The sequence below is a fragment of the Bos taurus genome, chromosome 16 (assembly GCF_002263795.3).
Source record: "Bos taurus isolate L1 Dominette 01449 registration number 42190680 breed Hereford chromosome 16, ARS-UCD2.0, whole genome shotgun sequence".
Lineage (NCBI taxonomy): Eukaryota > Metazoa > Chordata > Mammalia > Artiodactyla > Bovidae > Bos > Bos taurus.
The window spans coordinates 29,653,478-29,675,546 of NC_037343.1; the positions used below are offsets into that span (position 1 = coordinate 29,653,478).

The following is a 22,069-nucleotide window of genomic DNA, read 5'->3' on the forward strand; positions in this document are numbered from 1 at the left end:
CAAACGAAAAACTCAACATTAGAAGCAGAACTGCTACTTTCTGGTTAGGATGAATTCAAAGCCAGGTAAGCTCTGGCCACAGGACGAGAGGTGAGTGCCACGCCCACAAAGCAGGCAGCTCTGAGGACCTAGCCTCTGAGGACCTAGCCTCCGAGGTCCTCGCCTCCAACGTCTATGTGGCATATATCTAGGGGGCTTTGCCCCTTTGTACAAACAGGCTGAGCAAAACACCTCGAGTCAAGGGGACAGGCTCCGACGCACTCAGAACAGAGGGCAGGGTAGGCAGAGGTTCTCTATCCAGGGCTGAGCCCATCCCATGCCATGCCCCTGTCAGGGGACAGCTAAACCCACACTGCCCTTCTTCGTGCCCCTCTCAGGCCTTCAGTTTCATCTATCTAGGGAGGGTTTAGTTGGTACCCATGCTCTTTGGATCAGTGGACACTCTAGGACTCTGGAAAATGACCTCTCTCATCCCAACAGCAAGGGCTCGTAAGGGGAAGACCAGAGAGGTTATGGTCGCCCCGTGGCAGCGTGCCATCTCACTCTGCACTGGCACAGGCAGTGGCAGCAGAGGCAGCTCTTGCCTATGAGAGGCGTGAGGAGACTTTAAAGGGAATTCCCCAGGGACTGCAGTGCCACCAAGGCTTTGAGACTTGCAAGCAAGTCTTTGAGGCTTGCAAGCATGCCTGTGAGACTCCCTCTCCACTGTACTTCTCCTTCTCAGGACGTTTCTTAAATAAAAACTGTGTGTGTGTGTGTGTGTGTGTGTGTGTGTGTGTGTGTAGGAGGGGCTCCTTGGGCAGAAAAGAGAACTAACCTTTATTGAGCACCTTACTTTATTTTCTCAGCAAGCATGGCAATCATTGTCGTTTCGATTTGCAGAACCCCAGCCTCAGACAAGTAAGTAACACAGCAACATTTAAACCCTCACCTACATGACTACTTTTTTAAAAAATCCTTTTTATCCCCAGCAATAAACATTTCTCTGTATAAAAATATCCCTAAGTGAACTTTAATAAGAATGGGTTGTAGACATGAAGATCAAGTGTCTTGAGCCCCTGAAGCGGGTGATGAGAAGTGAACTGAGAAGCATTTCAAGTTCCTGAGAAGTGGATCCCTGAACCAGCAAAACCACAGACAGTAAACCCAAGACTCTGTGCTGGGAAGGGGAAGCTGGGAATTCTGCAGAAGAGGGGGTCCTGCCTGGACAGGGCACCCTGGAGAGGCAGCTCCTCCTTTCCTGTCCTGAACCGTCTGCCAGCAGCCACCCAAAGCATGCTGAATGGACTCCCCAAGGGTAAATCAAGGTTAAATTGGTCTTTGTTTTTTTCTCCGTGGTGAGACTCAGCTACTTCTGTCATCAAGTTTTCAAGTTAAAATCTGTTTAAGGAGAAAAATTCTTCCCTACATGAACCTGGCAATGTTTGCCCCATCCCAGAAACCCTCGCTCTACCGTCAAGACCTACTCTATCCTTAAGTGAGGGCAGTGCTCTGCCAGGCCACATGACAAAGGGCTGGCCTCATCGACAAGGGTGTTTTTTCTAGGTCTTTCTGATGGAGATCACCAAAGAAGGCTAAGGAAAGCCAGTGTTTCTTATCTAAGACCCAGAAGGCTGCATAAATACTCAGGGCAGACAATGCATGAGGGCAGCAATGGGAAAATCTAGTTACATGAGACAACCAATCAAGTGATGGTGTGTTCGACCCAGGGGGAAGACGTTTAGGTGGGTCCAAAAGCAAAGCGCATAGTGGTCACCATCTTCTGATCACACTCCTGCAACAGAGCTCAGAGGGGACGAGGATCCGACAGGTTCAGAGCCAGGTTGGAGGCGGGGGAAGGCACAGTGTTCTCCAACCAGGGCTAAGCTGACCCCGTCCTATACCACTCCCCCATAAGAGGTCGACTAAACCCACACTGACTTTTGTTTTTGGCCTTGCAGGCTTAGTTGCTCCATGGCATGTGGGATCTTAGTTCCCTGACCAGGGATTGAACCTGCATCTCTCATACTGAGAGTTGGGTTCTTAACCACTGGACCACCAGGGAAGTCCCCCCACACTGCCCTTCTTCACAAACCCTCTTGGGGCCTCAGTTTTCTCATCTGTCTAGGGAGAGATGGACAACTGGTCCCCCATGCTCTTTGGTCCTGTGGACACTCTGCTGCTGCTGCTGCTCCTAAGTCACTTCAGTTGTGTCCGATTCTGTGCAACCCCATAGACGGCAGCCCACCAGGCTCCCTCATCTCTGGGATTCCCCAGGCAAGAACACTGGAGTGGGTTGCCATTTCCTTCTCCAATGCATGAAAATGAAAAGTGAAAGTGAAGTCGCTCAGTCATGTCCGACTCTTCGCAACCCCATGGACTGCAGCCTACCAGGCTCCTCCGTCCATGGGATTTTTTCCAGGCTAGAGTATTGGAGTGGGGTGCCCTCACCTTCTCAATGTGGACACTCTAGAACTCTGAAAAACAACCCCTCTCACATTCCAAGATCAAGGGCCCCTCAGAGAAAGACGAGAGGCCCCGATTTGCAGATGTAGTGACAGCAGAAGACCCAGGGAGGAGTGTCGGCTGCCGGGGTGGGGCTGGGGTGGGGTGATGCCTGAGGCCTGCTGGGAAGGAAGGCTGACCCCCAGAGGCGGTCTGAGGGCAGACTCGAGGGGGCAGAAGACTCCTGCAGGCAGCAGGGCCTGTGGGAACAGAGGCCCAGGACCGGGGTTTAGAGCAACTGGGCCATGTGTGGTGGGAACGAGAGCTGGAAGCAGTGGTTGATAAGCGCGAGTAGGCAAGACCGGCTCTGGATGCCGGGCTGAAATGGTTGGACTCAGGGGACTGCGGTGTGGGGGAGACAGGCTGCCCTGGGCCTGAGTCCTGGCTCCATCCACTCCTCACTGACCTGGGACATGTAGGACCCTTCCTGAGGCCTTATTATCTTACCTGTAAAATGGGAATAACACATAGCTTCCTTTGGTCCCAGGAGGTAAAGCCATTAGGAGCTCACAGGGCACAGAGGTGTTTGTAGAAGAGTCTTAGTGGTCTGAGTTCAAGGAAGAGTGTCCTTGAAGTCAGCCCAGGAATAGTCAGTCTGGAGATAAGTTTACTAAAGAATAAAGGCCATCGAGCTGGGGCTGGGCCAGACCCACCCAGTTGGGATGCAGCTCTTTGGGGACCCACTGGGACCCACTGGGCAGGGGGCCTGGGACGCAGGAGGCAGGAGGGAACTGATGCTGGCTGAGAAAAGCCAGGTCCAGCCCAGCGGAGGCATCTGAGCTGTGAAACCTCTAGGTCCAGGGGTCTGAAAAGGAGAAGGGTGCTCCAGGGCAGGGGTCCTCAAATGGCTTATGGGACCCAAGAGCCTCCCAGCATGGCCGAGCTCTGAGTAAACGAGACCTTTTTCTGGGTAGCTTCCCTTTTCCCACACCTCCTCCACAAGGAAGCAATTCTTCAACGTGAAAATGGGCCCCACGTGGCCAAGGCCAGAGAGCCCGCCCCTTCCAAGGTGGAATATTCCACTGGGCCGGGTGTGCACACCAGGGGATTTCTCAACTGCGCTGGCAGCAGCACGCAGGGGATTTTCCTGTGGTTTTAAATAGCAGCACCCAGGCCGTGCCTAAGGTCGCTGCCAAACACTAAACAGAAAAGCAGATCCCGGTCCAGGCCCAGGAAAGGAGGCTGCAGGGTGATCATGGCCCCCGACCCCTAGCCCATAGAAGCAGAGAGAAACAGAAAGGTGGGAGGTCGCAGAGAATCGGTTCGCCTATGATGATGCCGGAGACCCCAGCACCCATCCAGGGACCACCTGCTCCAGGTAGAAGCCATGTCCCAGGCAGCCAGTTCCAGAAGGCAGGTGGGGGCTAGCAGTCTCCCTCCGAGCCCCTCGCTGGAGGAAGCCACAGTTCTCAGAAGTGGAGGCCAGGCCTCTGCCCCGACCCAAGACAGGAGGCCAGCAAGACAGGAGAACAGCCCGACAATCTGGAAGAATTCCATCTTGAGGAGGAGATCATCTTTTCTATCCGGGGAGAGCCTCAAGAGCGTCAGCCACTGGAATCAGACCACAGCCCCAGGTCTCAAGCTTCTTGAGCCCAGCTATGTCAGACACACAGGCAGCCCTCACAGGCCTTGAAAGTGGTGTGGCCGAGGGTGCCTGGTCCCTCCTCCAGGGCAGGACTGGCTGCCTGCTGATCTCGCTGGCTCCGGTCCTCCATCACCTCCCAGTCACCAGGGCTATCTGGACACCCTCCGCTGACCCTCCCTGGAATGCCCCCGAAGCTCCACCTGGCTGACACGCCCCCTTGACCTCTCTGGGCGGCAGGATCCTCACATGTCAATCTGAGGAGTCGGCTAGCTGACTCAGGCAAGCTCAGCTCTGATGTACTCCTTACTCACATGCAGGTGTGGAACCGGCTTAACTAAATGGATAAGCTGGGGTGTTCCCCTCCAGTCTGCTGAGCATGACAGAGCAAAGGGGATGGCTCTCAGAAACTGCCTGCAAGCTGGCATCGTCTGTCATCTCACCAGGAGGGCTCATTTCCCTAGACGTGCAACAGGATGGGCGCCAGCCTCCCTCAGCACTGACTCATCGCTTATGGGCTCTCACTATGTGACAGGAGCTGGGCTGGGCCCTTTACGGCCGCATTTCTCATCTTCAAAGAGCCCCATGGTGGACAGGAGTCCACCTCTGGAAAATGAAGAATCTTACCAGTTGAATTGCTTCCCAGTCATTCCACTCTTCCCCCAGCCGCAGGTGCCAGTTCATCCTGGGAACCCCACACCAAGATACCAACAGCGGTGTCTATCCACAAGCAGGGCCCCTCCCAGCCCAGAGCATGCTGGATGAGGTGACGGGGACAGAAAACCGGGCGGGAAGGACGGTTCTTCACGGCAGTTCCCCTGGGCAGCCAGGGCACGACGCTGCTCAGGGGGAAGAGGTGTTCAGGCTGCTTCTTCAGCAGAGGGGCCCAGAGTCTTTGGGAGATGCTCCATGACTGACCACCAAAACCCCAGACAGGTCTCACTCTGGAGCTGGGCAGGAACCACTTCCAGCTTAGCCACCAGGTGACACTGGGCTCGCCCATGAGTCAGATCAGACCAATCGTTCCTAGACTGTGGCTGGGATCCTGCACTGGGGATGTTCTTGGGTGGCATTCCAAGGGGAAAGCAAGCCCCACAAAGCTGATGGCCTGTCAAGCAGGATGGCAGGGGGACGGGGGGTGGGGCGGAGGTGCACATCTCTCACCTTGATTCTGTGCTGGATGTAAGTCAACTGCAGACCGGAAGTAAGGTTTTTCGTAGGCTTGGATCACCTGGCTCCACAGATCCCTAGATGACTGCCTGCACGCCTGGGCTAAATAAGCACTGGTCTGGGTTTTGCTCTGTTTTCTTACCTGCATGCAGGACAGGAGGGCCTTCTGCTGACGTTTGCTACAGCCCTGACCTTGCTCTGTGAGAGGTGGGGTCTTGTTCTCTACTCTGGCTGCACGGGAAAAGGCGCAGAACCCTAACGCTCTCAGAGTAGTTCAGGAGGATCAGAAAACAGCCAGCCCCAGCGGGCAGAGGCTGGTCCTTTAAGACTCAAGAGATATGTGGTGCTCTGACACTGCTTTGGCTAGTTCCCTCCCTTCATACCTGACTTGACGGGAGCTCAAATATTCAGAGAATGTGGAGAGAGGGATTGCAGTGGGAGAAAAAAAAAAAAAAAACACCCAACAACAACAAAACCCCAACCCTCTTCAAGCTTGAGGTGACAGAAGTCACCCGGAAAGGGAGTTTCAGAACCTGGCAAGCATGAGCAGAGCCCTCTCCAGCCACTAGGTGCTTTTGGAAGGCTTGGGGACTAACACATTCTGTCTCACTTTTCCCTCCGCATCTTTGCCTGAAGATTCCAGGCCTCAGGGCAGATGTGAGTTTACTCTCTAGAGGCGACCCCTCCACCCAGCACATGGAGCCTCAGAGTGCCCGGGGTAGCCCTGGCCAGGAAAGCTGCTCCTCACCCCCACTCTGGCCTGGACTCGAATCACCCGGAGCCCTTGAGAGCCCAACGCGGAAACGATCCACTGGCCGGTGGGGCTGCCGGGGCCCCAGGGAGGAAGCCTGGGCAGCGTCTCTGATTCTGTGTTTATCTTAACCAGACTCCAAGCTTCCCAATGATGCTAATGGCTCCTGGGCAAACGCCGCCTTCCGGCCGGCTCCCCCAACCAGTTATCTGCCTCGTGCTGCATGGAACATTGCCTTAAGACAAATGAAAGGACTAAACGGATGACCTCAAAGCTGGGCCATCAAACAGGCAAAAAGGACTGGTGGAGATGAGGAGAAAGACGAAGGAGGGAAAGCAGGGATCCAGAGCCGAGGCTAGGGCGTGAGGGGGCCTCCAGCCACCCTACCCACAGGATGCTTCAGCTGCTGTCAGGATCGGCTGCATGATACACAGGGCCCAGAGCAAAGCAAAATTCGGGCCCCAGGCCCAGAACTTGTTAAGAATATCAGGATGGGGAGGCACGGCATGCACCAAGCGTGGGGCCCCTTTGAGGGCCCTCAGGGGCTGCATGCTCTCACTCCCCCGGGAAGCCGGCCCTGCCTCCCGGGGTGGAAAAGAGCCCTGCTGCTAAGTGGCAGCAGGTGACTCGGGGGTTGCAAGGCCTTTCGGCTCCTGACTTACTCCCTCTCTGCCGATGACCACAGACTGCTGGGAGGGGAGGGCTGGAGATTGAAGGTGCTTAAGGTTCTCCTTGGGGGGCTCCCAGTAGTACACCCCAAAAATCGCAGAAGGGGAATGATGTCCTCAGCTCTCCCCTCATTCACCCTCTGCACATTCCTCAGGGCCTGGCCTTGCTCTGCCCTTGCTCGTGACCTCTTTCTCGTCCACTGAGTAGGGAGTGGGCCCGGCAGTGTCGTCGGAGCCGATCCAGCCCCCACAACAGGAGGGCGGGCTGCCCAGGGTCAATACCATCTTCTCCTCAGCTCAGCCCACACTGCCGTCCGGGGCCTGCTTCCTGTCTTCTTTCGAGCCACCGCCTGCCCCTCCAAACCAACGCTGTGTCTCTCCACAAAAGTTGGGATGGGTGGAGGAAAAAGGGGTAGTGTCCTGGGGGTGCAGATGCCCCTTTGCTAGAGGACTGTCTCACACGTAGTAGGAGGTTTCCAGGCCTGGTGCCCCTCCCCCACCCACACAAGGCGGCATCTGCAGCTCACTAAACACACCTTCGGGCCTTGCTGGTGGCTCAGATGGTGAATAATCTGCCTGCAATGCAGGAGACCTGGATTCAATCCCTGGGTTGGGAAGATCCCCTGGAGAAGGGAATGGCAACCCACTCCAGTTACCTGAAGAATCCCATGGACAGAGGAGCCTGGAGGGCTACAGTCATAGGGTCACAAAGAGTCAGACACGACTGAGCCACTAAGCATACACACACACAAACACACCTTCTCTCAGGACTGTTGAGATTCTCCAGGCAACTCCTGGCTCCTTAAATCCCTCCCTACCCGCCCTCAACACTTTCAGCCACCAGGGATTTTTCACAAGCATGGGTACAGAGGCAAAGGACTCCGCTAACCCCTAGGCAGCTCAGAGACCCCTTTCCCCAGAAGCCCTTCCTCTGTTTGAGCAGGGTGCTCCCAAGGTGCTCTGGGCACACCTGCTCCCCACTTCTGCTCTGGGTGAGTATAACCCTCCAGAGACCCAGGAGCCCCTGCACCTGGCCCCAGCAGATACTCAGCCAGTGCTTGCTGAGAGGGTCCCCGGAGAGGTCACCACCATTAGTGAGGCCTGCAGCTGTGAGGGGTCCCCCATGGCTCAGCAGGACGGCGACCACATCCAACGTCACCCATCAGGAACCTGGTCAAAATCGCTCGAAGCGAGATGAAGTTGCAGGCCTCTGCGGGCTCTGCTCCCCTCCTAACAGCCCCAGCGGAGCCTGGACTGTCTCTGACAAGCAGGCCTCTTCAAGACAGCTCCTCACAACCCCACTTCGTCCACGGCAGCCGGCCTTTCTGCAGCTTCCCTTCCCGCTGGCCCTGCCAGGCCTGCAGCGTTTCCGCCCTGCAGATTCTCTGTACTCCCCCCCTCCACCTCGAGTCTGTCCAAAGTCCTCTTTCTCTGAGGCAGGCCACAGCATTGGATTTTGTTTCCAGAAGGCACACAACCTAGGTTTTGGAGCTAGAATGATCCCTTGCTCTGCCGCTTCCCAGCTGCAGCTGTGAGCAAGTCTTTGAACCTCTCCTGCCTCAGTGTTCTCATCTGTAAACTGGACATGATAACCTCCCACTGGCCACCCCACCAGGTTAGAGAGAGAACTGAAGAAGCGGTAACATATATACATGGGTGCTCTGTATACGGTCATTGAACAGGTGAACCTTAGATGTTCACTTTGTACTTCTGTGTACAAGCTTTTATCTTTCTTTCCTTTTTTAACAAAATTGAATGGTTTTCTCCTCCGAGGCGTAAGAGACTGGCAAAAAATCCATCGGGCACTTCTAGAGGGTCAATCATTGCCAGTGGCAAGAAGATGAGCTAATTGTGTGATTAATTGCTTACAACGCTTCCCTTTGGATGTTCGAGGCAGCTGGGAACCCGCAGGGAGGCTCCCATGGCCTCCGAGCTCCATGACTCAGGGACAGCAGAGGTGGCCAGCGCCCAGGTGTCTTGACAGCAGTTTCTGGTTCAGAAAGTCAGTAATATTGCTAAAAAGAGAAAGAAGAGCTTCCCAAAGAACCCCATTTCACACATGTGTAACTCTGCTAGGCTCCAGTGAAGAAAATAATAAACAGTGGGCCTGCTCAACGGATTTCATTTTGTACTGGGGTTTACACACTCTCCTTAACCCCTTTCTCACCTGAGTTGTTCCCTTAATATGCTACTGTCTCCTCCAGCACTTCCCTTTTCATTTAAGTAGATCACCTGGCTAATTTTTATTTTCAGATAATTATAAAGAGTATCCTTTTTTTTTTTTCCCCTGAGTGAAAGAGATGAAGGGAAATCTCTAAAATATCAGAAAAGGGAAATTATCTCTGTATCCCATGTCTCTCCAAAGCAATACTGCCAAAATCCTTTGCCTTGCTGCACACGTGTGCATACAAGTATGCCTGTGCATATGTGTGTTGGTTAGTGATGATAACCTGGCTTGTCTGGGAAAAGAGGCAGAGAAATCACCTATTAAATGCCTAACATGTCACTAGGTACCATGCTAATATTTCATGTAATCCTCACTCACTACATGCATCCAGTTATCACCATTATGCAAATGGTGAAACATGTTCAGAGAGGTTAAGTAACTTGCCCAAGGTCACACAGCTTCCTGGTGTGCTCCAAGGATCTTGTTTTGTTTCAGCCAACAGGATAACTGGGCCCCCATCGTCTCTCCTCCAGTTAAAAAATAGTCTCGGATAAACAGCAAGTGCTTTGTCAGAAGAGTGACCTTTCAGATGGAGTGGGTCTGAATAAAGACCTGCCTTGCCCTCCTTTCCAAGCTGTTCCCAGAACAGCCTCCCTGACACTGCGGGAAGGCAGTGACAAAGCACTGAGAGCGGGTGAAGACGCCCCTGCCCCGGGAGGTTCGCTCTGTGTCTTTGTCCTGCTCTTGCAGAAGTCTGAGAGAAAAGCATTGAGTTGTCCTTGTTTGGAAAAAATGCGTTTTTCTTCTTTCTTTTCTTCTTTTGGTCTTTCTAAAAAAGCAGCTTGGGTTTCCCTAGTGATCATTCTTTCCTCCGCTGGGGAAAAGCCTGTGCTTCTCCCAGGCTGCAGAGCTGAGGCCAGCCAACTTTGTTCATTGTATTCGCCCTGGCAGAGCCTGCCTGTGACGGCAGCTGGGTGCAGGCCCAGGCAGGTAGGGGCCCCTGGCTCAACAGCTCCGTCCCGAAGCCCTGGTTAGAAACCTGGCTGGGGCCAAAAGCGAAACCTCCCCCTGCCAAAGGGAGCCGGGAGCCTGGAGGGGAGGAGGGAAGGCCTTTCAAAACCTAGACACCAAGGATCGGAAAAATGAAGCCCAAGGACTTGGCAGGGCAGGTAGCTCCGGCTAAAAATAAGAATCTGGATTTGAAGACTAACCATCTTCCTCCTTTAACAAACAAGAAAACTCCCCTAAAAGCCAAATGCAAAAACACTTTTTGAGAAAGATCCGAGTAGTGCTGAGTTTAATCTGTACCCCGCTCCCGCCCCTACATGATGTTCCCACATGCTGGGTGGTTCAGAACACCTTTCACAGGGGCTGTGCCTGGCATGCCCTTTCCTCACCTGTCCTGCAAAAAACCCACAGCAGAGGGTGAGAATCACGCTGAGGGGTGGGGTGGGTGGAGCACCTCCCCCAGAACCAACGGCTGCTCTAGGGCTGGAGAACGAGAAGAGCCGGTCCTCACCAGCCTCAGCAGGCCCGGACCCCCTGGTTCCTGTGCACTCGAGAGGTGGGCTCTGGCTCCGTGTTCTCAGGGGGAGTGCTCTGTCCTCCCCACTCCTGGTCAGTTTCGAGGGCTGCTCTGCTCCAGGTCTGGAGGGCAGGAGCTGCTCAGGACCCAGGGCTCCCGACGGGAGTGTGCAGCTTGGCCTGGCCCTCTCTGAGGGATGTCCACCTCAGTCGGTCAGCTCCTAGTGGCATGTTCTAGCCAAAGCCAGAAAAACCCTGAGCAGTGGCCCAGCTGTTCTCTCCTGAGCAATGGCCTTTGTCTTGTTGCAACCGGAAGCCCAGATTCGGGGAAAAGGGTAGTACCTGGTGTGGCACACAGGGGTCGGCCCTCACGGCCCCTCTCCCTCCTCAACCATCACCCAAAGTCCCTGCCTGACAAGGCTGCCCAGGCCCAGCTGGCCAGGGCAGGTCCCAGCGAGCACTTCCTAACACCTGCAGGCAGGATCAAGGCCCCACAGGCACACGCGGCCGCCCCAGATGCCTGTGCGCCCTCCTTGCCTACACTCAGGCTCCTCACCGTCCTCTCTGATTCCCCTGGGCCATCTTCTCGTCCCACAACTGCTCCAGCCCCAGGTCCTCGCCCATGCAGGTGCTCTGCCTGCAAAGCTTTCTGTCCTCCTTTCCTTGATCCACATTTGACCTGTGGCTCCAGCCGACAATGCTAGAATCTGTGAGCCGGCCCTATCTTCTCCATAAAGCTTAGACCAGTGACACACCATTCCAGGAAGCTTCCTCCCAGCAGGATAGGTTTTGAGAGCTTCTTTGAGAGGGATTCTTTTGGGCTGTACTGTGTCTCCCATCAGAGGGTATGCTTCTGGAGAACCGGGAGTGTGTCCTCTCATTGCTAGATGCGCCCCAGGCTGGACAGAGTGGAGTACGATACAACCAGCCATGTGACGGATGAGCAAAGTTTACAGACCCAGCCACACGGCAAGGGCTGAGGCTCTGCTATATCCCACCTCTTAGGAACTACATGCACGCATGCTAAGTCGCTTCAGTCGTGTCCGGTTCTTTGCAGCCCTATGGACTGTAGCCCGCCAAGCTCCTCTGTCCATGGGATACTCCAGGCAAGAATACTGGAGTGGGTTGCAGTGCCCTCCGCCACGGGATCTTCCTGACCCAGGGATCGAACCTGCGTCTCCTGTGGCTCCTGCACTGAAGGCAGATTCTTTACCACTGAGCCACTGGGGAAGTCCCATAGGACCTGAAACAGATCTAAACCAGCTCCTACCTCTTTACACTCACATGCTTGAGCTTGGATCTTTCCAGAGACATCTCCAGGGGGCATACTTATGGGGATTTCCTGTCCAATCTGCCTGGGGTTCACTACACACCGCCAGGCTCCAGCACAGCGGAGCCGGACCCAGGGGCCTTTTCACACACACTCATCAGGGTCTGGAGGATGTTCTTTCACTCTGGTTCATGAAGAAAGCACTTCTACCAATAATTCTTTCAGATCCACCCTCCTCCCCTCTTCCTAACTTTACAGAAGCTGGCAATCAAGGGGCTTACAATCTTGCCAAATCAGCCTTTTTTTTGTTGTTGTTACCCAGGAATGGAGGTATCCTTCACCCAAAATGGAAATGCTCCGAACACTCCCTACCAGGCAGCCCCAGCAAATGCTCCATCTCTGATTGAGAAGGTCACGGGCTTGGCTCCTCCTTCCTCCTCCCTCCTGGACTTCATCCTCTTAAGAACTAAAAATAATGGAGCGCTAGAGGAAAGAGGCAAGACGGGGAGGGGGAAGCAGCTGAAAGCATAGGAAATGCTTTGGTGCGCAGGGGCCTAGCCCACCTCTCCCACCAGGAGTCTGTGGGGCCGCAGAAGCAGAGGCCTGGGGGAGCCAACAATTGCAGGAAGCAGGGAGTGGTCAGGGGGCCGGGGAAGAGCCCTGGGGGTGGGGGTAGCAGCTTCTAGCAGCTGACTTCCTAGTGGACAAAGCTCACAGGACAGAAAGGTTCAGCCTTTCCTCTGGGAAAGGGCACCCGGGGCCCTGCCCAGCTGGTGGGGGCTGCCCGGCAACACACAGGTCCCTTCCCTCCCGTCGCCTCGTCCACCCCTCCCCAGAGATTTTATTTTTACTTTGGTTAAAATGCAAAAAACAAGGCCAAGTTGCAGAGGGTGGAAATTTACTGAGGTCTTTACTGGTCAACAGACAATTGGCACTGAAGGCTGAGTACCCCCAGTGCCCCTCCCAGAGCCACTTCCTCACAGGGACCAGTCAGGACAACCACAGCTCCAACAGACCTCCTTCAGCCCAGACCCTCCATCTCAGCTTCTGGGCAGGCAGTGGCAAAAGAAGCCTCCTGCCAACGCGGGAGACACAGGAGATGCTAGTTCGATCCCTGGGTGGAGAAGATCCCCTGGAGGAGGAAATGGCAACCCACTCCAGTACTCTTCCCCAGAAAATCCCATGGACAGAGGAGGCTGGGGGGCTACAGTCCATGGGGTTGCAAAGAGTCAGATATGACTGAGCATGCATGCATGTGTGCTCGAGTGTTTACTACAGCTAGACACAATGCTAAATGCTTTGTAAGTATTACATATACATAATACAAGTGTCTCAACCTGTCACCTAGGTCATTTCATTAGCCCATTTTACAGATGGGGAAACTGAGAAACAGATTAAGCAACTTGCCCAAGAATGCAACTTGCCCAATTACAAATGGTAACTGGCAAAGCTAAGATTTGAACCCAGGCAGTCTGGCTTCAGGGTCCAAGCTGTCCATCCCTCTGCTAGGCTGCTTCATTGGTCATCTGTAACATGTACCATTATAGCCAGATAAACCCAGGTTTAGATCCTGTTATTCCTGGCTGGTGGTATTAGGCAAGTTACCAAACCTCTCTGAGCTTCAGTTTCCTCCTTATTTTTAAAATGGGAATACCACCTACCTGGCAGGGTTATTTACAGGATTAAAGTCTCTCTATGCAGTACCTGCTACAGAAGAAGCGCTCAGTAGAGGTGAGTACTGCAAACCTCTCATGTGTCTGGTCTGGTCTGCAAGCCTCCTGAGGACAGGAGCCCGTCCATGGGATGAAGCACATGGAAGGGGGTTCTGCACTGGCTCAGCAGGGTCTGATCACCTCCTTCTCTACCCCAGCCCTGGCCTTCGGAGGCCACCTTTCCAAGAGGAAAGTGCAGAGGATGAAGGCCACAGACATCAGGCAGCAGGTCCCCAGAAACAGATCGACTCTTTCCTTAAGCAGAGACTTCCTGGAAGTCCAGAACTCCCAGGGGCCCTTCTAGGATGGGTATGAGAGGCAGCCTTGCCCAGCAACTACCAGCAGTTCCTCTATTTACTGGTGACCCTCCCCTCTCACCACCCCAGTCTTCCCCCAGGGACCCAAGATGTGAAAGAAGTCACTCTGCCTATTGCCAGGCAACAGGCTCCAGGCAGCTCTGACAGGTGGCCCACTGGAAACAGACTTCTTCTCCCCATGCTTTGCTGTCGTTCACTTGCTGAGTCGTGTTTGACTCTTTGCAACCCATGGACTAAAGTACGCCAGGCTCCCCTGTCCTTCACTATCTCCCAGAGTTTGCTCAGATTCATGTCCATTGAGTCAATGATGCCATCTAACCATCTCATCCTCTGTTGCCCCCTTCTCCTTTCCGCGTGCTACGTCGCTTCAGTCACGTCTGACTCTGTGTGACCCTGTGGCCTGTAGCCTATCAGGCTCCTCTGTCCATGGGATTTCTCCAGGCAAAAACACTGAAGTGGATTGCCATGCCCTCCTCCAGGGGATCTTCCCAATCCAGGGATCGCACCCGAGTCTCTGACGTCTGTCTTCTGCATTGGCAGGTGGGTTCTTTACCATGAGCGCCACCTGGGAAGCCCCTTCTCCTTTCTAGAAGATGACATTTAAAAGGCCAGGAATCGGAGAGGAAGTTTTCTGCAAAATGTGGAAGAATGGAGAATGTCCTCTTCTCTTCCTCCAGTGCTCACAAGCAGAACAGCACTGCTTATGGAAACAAGCTTCTCCTGTGTTAGCAGCTCAGAGATTCCCTGTATTCTCTCAAAGATGCTCTGAGACTGAAATCTTCTGGTTATAAACTTAAGAACCTGAGGATCCTACTGTGTACATAGTATTACTAGAAGAGACAAGAACTCCTCACTCCTCAGCTTGATAAAAGTTTTCTTCTCTAGGGAAGAACATTCACAAATTAAAAACTACTGTTTAAGTAGTTTCTGAGACCCCAGGAAGCACCTGTAAGGGTGTTGGTCAAAAGGGGATATTCTGGACTGATGCCAAAGTCAGATTTTGGGGGAACTCCCACCAAAGGCATTTCTAACAAGCAAACTTTTCAGGAAGAGCGTGAATACCACATGAGAACAAATCATGTGCAGTATCAAATATTTAGCTATATTTAGAAAATATTTCCAAGCAAGACACATGGCTGCAATTCATGTTTCTAACAGATGACGCTGATTTGCCTGTGGCTGAGTGGCGCTCAGCAAATAGGAAGGCGGGCTTGCAGAGGCTCGGAACCCGACTGCGGCGGCCCTGCCCAACAGAGCTGAGGCAGAGCTCTGAGTCACCCAGCCTCCCTCTCCCGACCAGGGCTGTTCTGGGTAGAGGCCTGTCTCAGTGAGGCGGTCATGCATCTGTTCACGTGCAGACTGCTGGAGGCACAGGAAATGGGTTGCCAGAAAGACACACCAGTGAACCCCCAAGTATGAGCAAGACTTGTCAGCTATCAGAGTGCAGCTGTCCCCCGGGTCATCCTGACGTCTGTCGGTATGTGTGATTTTCATAAACAGATTGACTCATCACCCATCCCCATGCCTCTCTGTCAACTGGGGCCCTGAGTGCTTACTTAGCACTTTACTGCATAGCAGGAGCCTCCCAGGGCACCTTTCATTCCCTGAGCAGCTCCCAGGGGCCAAGAGGTTCATCCAGGCTTGGATCCCAATCAGGGGACAGACCTGGGGCTCCTGCCCTAACTCCCATCCCTGGCAGCCCTTGCATCCCTCACATGCCCAACTTCAGGGGGGTCTCCCACACACCCCACAATTGTTTCCTTCACTTTTCTGCTTTAGGCTACAATGCATTAACATTTATCTCACACTGAAGTATTTTACAGCAGCTCTTGGGATAATTAAGTCACACAGGGAACGGATCCTAACACCACGTTGGGGATCTCCTGTGTGAAGACACGGGCAGTTGGTGATGGACAGGGAAACCTGGTGTGCTGGAGTCCATGGGGTTCCAAAGAGTCGGACATGACTGAGCGACTGAACTGAACTGAAAGCCGGCTTCTGCCACAGGCTCTCCCAGCTTCTCCCTCAGATTACAGAGGAGCTAACCCACAACCCAGCACCAGCACCTGCATATAGATGGTGAAGGGTTTTCTATACAAGGGACACCCCACCCTCTGCCTCAAAGCTTGAGCTACAAAAGTCCCCCTTCTTGCCCACATGGCTTATGGAATGCTTCTGATTCCCTTAGACGTGTTTCCAGCCTCTTCCAACTAAGTCGGGGGAAGTGAAAGGTTATTGAGAGATGCAAGTGGGTTGTCTGGAAAACGTATTCTCAGATGGCAGAAGCTGAGAAACAGGCTTAAGGACCGAGGGTCCTTCCAGCCAGCGGGCCTGAGCCAAAGCAACCAGAGAGACCCTTGGAAGACTGGCTGCTCCAGACAGACTGGGCTTAGGTCTCGCCAAGTTCTAAGCCTCTGGGCACAGGGAAAAGGCAGGAGTTGAGAAAGCGCTCGGTCTGCCAATCCATGCCAAGTGCAAACCTCCTTTGCACTGTCCACCTGCCATGTGCCGGGAGCCCAGCAGCTGAGCTGGGAGCCCGGACTAGGCGTGAGAGCCTCCCTCCAGGGTAAACACAGCCGCAGGGACTCTGTCCCAGAGAGGGGGGCACTCCGGAGTCTCATGGTGACCCTGGCCCTGTCACAGGCTCTGCCTCCACCCCAGGTCCCTGGGGACCGCCCACATTTGGGAACTGTAACATAACTTCTAGGGAACAGAACCAGCTGGCTCATCTATCCCCCTCAATTTTCGATGCTATTATTAGGGCACATCTGTCTCCGAGTGAGGTCACCAAGGAAAAACCCAAATGGAGAAAATATTTTCAAGCCGCCGTCATTTCAATCTTTGGAAGAGGAAGCGAGGCAATAAACTGCCAGAGAACCCCAGAATTCACAGTGACCCAAGAGGAAAATGGAAAGTATTTGCCCCGGGAATGCAAGCAGATGAGCTATTTACAGGGTGCTTGGCCAGCAGGGCGCGGATGGACCGGCAGCTCCTGGGACGGTTTCCTCTTCCCCAACTTCCCAAACCCTTGGCTGGGGAAGTCAGGCGGCGGAGTTCCCCCTCAGCTCCAAACCAGACCCAGAGGAAAGCCACTGAGTGGCCGGAGGACGCAGGACCGAGCCTCCAGCCAGTGGCCAGCACATTCGCTTTCTTTGCCAACAATTTGTTTTGTCCGAAACTAGTTGCCAACATTTAAAAATCAGGACATTTTACACAAACATCCAGATTTCCAGCATTCTTTGAAATACTGTGCTTCACACTGCGCCCCCACCCTCCCCCCCCGCAATTGGGGGTGATGACCGTCTGTGGGCCGGAGCTAAACTACACACCTTGAGATGGACCTTCTGTCACCTGTCACCGGGTGTTCACCTGCATTACCTGCCTGGCCTCCGACAGCATTCAAGCTGAGTTTCTGGATGACAGACGAAGGGGATCAGGCTCCAAGGATGCCTTAGGACCTCAACTGGTTGTAAAAGCACTACTCACTGCCATGTAACATGGTTAAGTCACCTACCACCCTGAGTTTCTTCTCCATCTGCAGACAGTGCACAGGACCACCCTGCCTCTCGGACTGTCGGGAGGATGATGTGGGAGAACAAGGGGAATGCTTTCAACACTTGCCCACCCCACAGGCAAGGTGAGACATGGCCATTTAGGTCTAAAGGATAAAACACTCAAAGAAAGGTGCCCTCTCTGATTAGATTAGTAGCCAGGGAGAGGGAGGCAAGAGGTGGCTCAGTGGTTACTTAGGGAAGCTGAAGGAGAACCCAGCACTTCTGAGCCACACAACCAGGCCCAGTCTCCTCAACCAGAGAGGTGGGACATCACGGGGTCATGGCTGAACAGAACAGGCTCTGATGGGCTTCAAATCAGAGCAGAATTTAGAACTAGGGGTGCCCGGCACTTGGGACCACCAGTTGTGACCCAGCCTTGGGGAGGAGACGCTCACCATGGCATCACCACAGTGGGTCAGGAGAAACCTTAATGTCTTAGCCACAAAACCTAACACTCAAAATGCTAGGGGAATCCAGAAAAGGGGGGATGGATATATGTATAGCCGATTCACTTTGCTGTACAGCAGAAACCAATACAACTTTGTAAAGCTTTTGAACTCTGGTGATGGAGAAGACTCTTGAGAGTCCCATGGACTGCAAGGAGATCCAACCAGTCAATCCTAAAGGAAATCAGTCCTGAATATTCATTGGAAGGGCTGATGCTGAAGCTGAAACTCCAATACTTTGGCCACCTGATGCGAAAAACTGACTCACTGGAAAAGGCCCTGACGCTGGGAAAGATTGAAGGTGGGAGGAGAAGGGGATGACAGCGGATGAGATGCTTGGATGGCATCACCGACTCAATGGACATAAGTTTGAGTCAGCTCCGAGAATTGGTGATGGACGGGGAAGCCTGGAGTGCTGCAGTCCATGGGGTCACAAAGAGTTGGACACAACTGAGTGACTGAACTGAAATGAAAGCAACTATATTCCGATTAAGTATGGGCTTCCCTGGTGGCTCAAACGGTAAAGAATCCACCTGCAATGCAGGAGATCTGGGTTCAATCCCTGGGTTGGGAGGATCCCCTGGAGAAGGAAATGGCTACCCACTCCAGTATTTTTGCCTGAAGAATCCATAGACAGAGAAGCCTGGTGGGCTACAGTCCATGGGATCACAAAAAGTCAGACACGACTCAGTAACTAACACACACATAGTACTCTGATAAAAATTTTTAAAAAAAGAATGCTAGGAGAAACCAGAGGGTCCTATGGCCTCTGAGTATTTCCCAGGGCAGTGGCAGGGGCACTTTTAGGTATAGGCCCACACCAGAGCCAATGGAGAAGGCAATGGCACCCCACTCCAGTACTCTTGCCTGGAAAATCCCATGGATGGAGGAGCCTGGTAGGCTGCAGTCCATGGGGTTGCTAGGAGTTGGACACGACTGAGCGACTTCACTTTGAGTTTTCACTTTCATGCACTGGAGGAGGAAATGGCAATCCACTCCAGTGTTCTTGCCTGGAGAATCCCAGGGACAGGGGAGCCTGGTAGGCTGCCGTCTCTGGGGTCGCACAGAGTCGGACACGACTGAAGCGACTTAGCAGCAGCAGCAGAGCCAAAGCTCCTGCCCAACCTCTCTCTTCCCCTAAATCTGGTGAAAATGAGAATAAAATGATGAACTGGATGGAAGAGGGCCAGCCACCAAGGGGCTTCTCCTGGATAAGGAGAGGTATGAGCGATAAATGCCTTGGTCTCATGTCCACCCTGCAGTCCTCCCGAAGGCGATGCACGAAGCACAGGCTGTCAGCAGGGAAGGCTAGGGAGAGACCGGCTATGAAATGAGAAGAGCAGGGACCACCAGATGGGATCCTGTGGCCAGAGCGCCTATGGCTGGGGGCTGGGGACGCCAAGGTGACCAAGCCACCCAATCAGGGTGCCTCCCCCAAAGCCAGAGGCTCTCAGAGGCCAGAGCCCAATTGCTCACTGCTCCCAAGACAACCAGCTCCTTCAGAGAGCATCAGGAAGACAGGAGTCCCACTGTTTGCCCACATACCTCACTGGTTTCCTGGTGGCTGGGGGCTGAAGGGGCTTTGGGCAGAGTCCTGCCCTGACACCCGTTCAGCAGGCCTGACAGGAACTAATGAGGATCACAAACCATGTGGAAGACCTGGGGATCTCCCCTCAGGGGAGCTAAGGAGACTCTGGCGCAGATGGTCCAAGGCCCCCGAGTTTATCTCCCTGACAGCTCTCCCATCCTCATCTGCACCACCCTGTGCTCCTCCCATCTTACCTGGATTAGACGGCCTTCCCTTTCTCCAGGTGTGCCTTCCTCCAATTCCCGCTCCGCATCTCTTTCTACAATGTAAAGCTCATCTCGCCAATTTCAGCAGACCCCTGCCTGCTTTAAACCCTCAACAGCTTCCCCAAAGTCTTCAGAACAGAGACCAAACTCCTTCAGAGGGGCTCTTGAGAGCTCTGGCCCAGCCATGTCCCTCCACCCCCTGTGCTGAAGAAGAAAATCTGACCTTTCCGCCAAGACACATAATGTGGCTTCATGCTTCTGAGCCTTTCATGCTGCTCCCTCTGGCTGGAGAGCCACCCTCCTGACTTGCCCAGAGAGCTGGTCTCCATTCTCTCAAACCCTGCTCACTCATCACCTCCTCTCTGCCCTTCCCCACACCACATGTCCCCTTGCCCAACACATGCAGAAGCTCATCGCTTCCTTCCCTGGAGAACTGCTCCTCCACACCCTGCATGTTCATTTGTGGCTCCCTTTAGAGCAAAATCAAATTATCTGGTTGTACCATGGGTGTCACTCAAACTACAGCGAGCAATCCGTGAGGTCAGCAAACAGCTGAAATCCTAGGCCCTAAAGCATGACCCTCCCAGAGTCAAGAAGTAATCAATGCCCGTTACACTAAAGGCCTAGTGCCCTCCTGGACTCAGAGGCTGCTTGGGAAGGCAAGAGTCTTCTCCTCCAGAAGCTCCAGTCCTCACTGTGGAGTCTGGCTGAAAGCTGTGATTCCTGAAGCAGAAGGAGGAGCTTCACACACACCCAGAAGTCAAGAACCAGAGGCAGCAGCCTCTAAGGCCTTCATAAGGTCCTGCCCCCAGGGCCAGCCCCTCCAGGAGCACCCCAGACCCAGGACCCAGACAGGTCACCCTGAGCAGGCTCCCTGGCCTCTCCCATCCCCATCAGAGGCTGGTCCAGGCTGCACACAACTCCCAGAAGGGGTTGGCTTCCTCCCACAGACCCAGGGCACGGCTGGCCAGGGACTTGGACACAAAAGGAAGGCGGAGCCCCTAAAGGCACCTTGTGTGAACCCTAAACCCTTTAGGAGCCCCTAAGGAAATGGCAACCCACTCCAGTGTTCTTGCCTGGAGAATCCCAGGGATGGGGGAGCCTGGTAGGCTGCCGTCTATGGGGTTGCACAGAGTCGGACACGACTGAAGCAACTTAGCAGCAGCAGCAAAGGCGCCTAAAGTTCACCTTGTGGACGCTGGAGCAAGAAGCAGCTAGAGTTCAGGCCACTCTGTGCAGGTCCCTCACTGCAAAGAATGCCCAGAGGGGAGGGACCTGCCCAGACCACAAGCTCAACAGAGAAGAATCCAGGTTTCTACAAACCCAGGTCAAAGCTGGTTCCACAAGTGTGCCACCTCTTTGTCGGCTGTCCTCTCCAGAAACTTCTATCCTGACTGAGAGCAAACAGTCGCACTCTGCTCTCTCCTTGGCCCTGTCCCGACAAAAACAGCCTCCACTCACCTCCCCTGCTTATGAAATCCAAAATCCCGTGATCCCTCCTGCCTATTCCTCCTCGTTTTGTCCTCTACCACCCAGGACAGTTTGTACCCATTCCAATTCAGCAAGGTACACCAATCCTTATACTATGTCCTAGGTTCAGTGCTGAGTTCTTTATGGGGGATAAAAAACTACATTAGAGTGTAGAAAATGTTGGCGATTTTACGGAGGTGCAGATAGGGGCTATAGGAAGTTAGCTTAGTTGGGAATCAGGGGAAATACATTAAGGAAGCTCTACAGGAAAGGTGGCATTTAAGCTACATCCTGGAAGATGAGGATGGTGCAGAGGGCGTGTGTGTGTTTCAGGTAAGATTTCAGCCCTGGGAAAAACATAAGCAAAACAGAGAAATAAAAGCACATTCAGAACAGCAAGCAGGTTAGCTCACCAACAAGCCCAGGCGAAGGGGGGCAGTTTGCCTCAGAGGTAAGCAATTAAGAGGGTTAACAGTCTGCTGGGAAATTTATAACAATAATAAAACTGATCAGCTTTTTATTATCACCACAAGCTGGCAATTCTGATTGAACATATTCCTAACCTAACATTTTGTCTAATTCCTCCAAGCCTCTTATCTAACTCTAAACAATTGAGCACATGACTTTAATTTTTAATAACATATGTAAGCTTCAAATTCACAGCTTTATTACTTATCCTTTACCGTCTGAGCCACCAAGCAAGCCCCAAAAATACTGGAGTGGGTAGCCATTCCCTTCTCCAGGGGATCGACCTGACCCAGGGGATCGAACCTGCGTCTTCCACACTGCAGGCAGATTCTTCACTGTCTGAGCCACCAGGGAAGCCCATTACTTATCCTAATAAATTTACTGTTTTCTACACAGAAGTTGGCTTCCCTGACATTCTGTTAAGACCACTTGTGTATTTTTTTTTTTTTTTAATGTTTAAATTTTTTCAAAAGGAGAGACATACAATCAACCCCAAAGAAAGACAGATAAGGACAGTGTTACAGTTTCTGGATTTACTGTGAAATGGGAAATTGGTGAATTTCTGCCAAACATACCTTTATGTTTAAGATTTTTTTCCTACTTGTATACCTGACATTTCAATTGAAAAAACTTTCAAAATTAAAATGAATAAAAAATTCTTTACAACCAACTACAAGCGAAGACAGATGGAG

General features: G+C 53.1%; 1 protein-coding gene across 2 annotated transcripts in view; it reads right to left on the minus strand.

Annotated features, from left to right (window-relative positions):
• Positions 1–22,069, minus strand: part of ITPKB (inositol-trisphosphate 3-kinase B) — a 104,324-nt gene that overhangs the window by 14,034 nt on the left and 68,221 nt on the right. The window contains exon 3 of one of the 2 annotated variants that reach the window (XM_059875688.1): positions 1–22,069. This exon is cut by the window's right edge and continues 13,215 nt beyond it. The exons of the other annotated variant lie outside the window; for it this stretch is intronic. The gene's annotated coding sequence lies outside the window, so the exon portion shown is untranslated. 2 annotated transcript variants of the gene reach the window in all.